Source organism: Solanum tuberosum, unplaced genomic scaffold, assembly GCF_000226075.1.
Source record: "Solanum tuberosum cultivar DM 1-3 516 R44 unplaced genomic scaffold, SolTub_3.0 scf01084, whole genome shotgun sequence".
Lineage (NCBI taxonomy): Eukaryota > Viridiplantae > Streptophyta > Magnoliopsida > Solanales > Solanaceae > Solanum > Solanum tuberosum.
The window spans coordinates 1-1,810 of record NW_006240158.1 but is presented as its reverse complement, the minus strand read 5'-3'; positions in this window follow the sequence as shown (position 1 = coordinate 1,810).

Sequence of the window (1,810 nt, the reverse complement as noted above, 5' to 3'; positions counted from 1 at the left end):
TTCGGCTTGACAATATTTAAGTTTGAGCTCTTCAAGATGTGGCAACATGATAAAAGTTGATGATATCTCTTCCCAAATAAACTTACAACACCAAGTTAAAGACACTCTTCTAAGTGATTCTGGAAAAACAAATATCTTGATGGGGTCTTCCAAATAATCTTTCCAGTAAAACTTGAATGTCTCAAGTTTTGTCAAGCTGGACATATCGAAGGGACGATACAGAATATTGTTTAGTATGCTAAAATGTGCAGGAATGATCAATCTCTTTAAATTGGGGATCCTAGAAAAGACTTCATTTGTACAACTAGAGTAACTAAGACCAAAAAATTCCTCTAGATTTGGCATCCCTGTCACAAGATTGTTATCTATTATAGGATACGGTAAATAAGTGACTCCCCCTACACGTATATACCTCAAGTTCTTCAACATCCATATCTTCCTAGTTAAAGTTATCTCTAAAGAATTACCATCACAAATTAGAGTTTGCAAATTCAGAAGCTTTGAGATTGATTCAGGAATATTTCCAAGACATCGAACTTGGAGATATCTCAAATGAAATAACTTTGTAATCACAAGTGGAAATGAGTGGAAGCAGCAAGGGACGATGGCCAATACCCTGAGATGGTTGAAACAAGAGAAAAATCCATGTATTATAGGATCATGACGGTAGATGGGCAATTTAGGAAGAAGCTTAATACGGGGTTCAATAGGTAGACCCAAGAAAGAAAAGCAGTAGATAGATCTGGCTACACGGGGTAAGAGCTTATAAGCATCCCCAATATACTCTTGAATACTGAAGCGACGAAAATTAGGCTTTTGTGCTGGTGAGAATGGAATTCTCACAACATGCATAAACTTTGTCATTTCAGCTTCTATCAAACAGAACTCACGCAGCAGATCATGTATTCCGCATACTTTTACCTCACCATTGAATCTCTTTTTTCTAGCCATTATCAAGTTCCTGCTGATAAGATCCTCCAAATAATGTTCAGCCACTTCCTCCAAGCTTTCACGACTTCCGGAAGACGTCCTTATGAAACCTTCTGCGATCCATAATTGGATCAATCTCCGAGTATCAACTTGAAAAATCCTCTGGGAAATCACCCAGAGAAAGAAAGCATGGTTTGAGTCGATTAGGCAAGTGATGGTAACTCAAACCGAGCACTCCTAAGCATTTATTTGGATGACTAGCAATGATTTGACTTAAGGTTTTGGCAACATACTTCCAACTTTTCTAATGTCTTGGGAACCGTTTTTAGAGAGATGCCCTGCAATCACTGAAATTATTAAGGGAAGTCCTTGACATTTTTCTGCTATTTTTTTCCAATTTCTTCCAATTCGGGAGGATGATCCTGTTCTAGAGGTCCAGCCAACAATAGTTATGTGAGGTTCCATTCAATTTTTGACATTTTACTTTTCACTCATCACCCCCACCACTTCCCTCCCATCTGCCCACCCCTCCTCTATTTTTATTTTCTTCTTTTTCATTTTTTTTAATTCTTCAAAAACTGAAAATGTGGAAAAAAAAAATTGGTAACCAAAGAAAAGTTAGCCCAACCCTCCTCTATTTTATTTCTCTTTTTCATTTTTTTAGTTCTTCAAAAAATGGAAATGTGAAAAAAAAAATTGGTAACCAATTAAAGTTAAAATATAAATTGATTACCAAATTTTCATAGGAGTTTCTTTCACCATATAAATTGATTACCAAACTATCCCTACTTTTTTATATCACCGAAGAAAAATTAAAGTATAAAGCTAACAAATCAAATATTAGAGCACGCAATTGTATACCAAGAAAATAAACGAGACT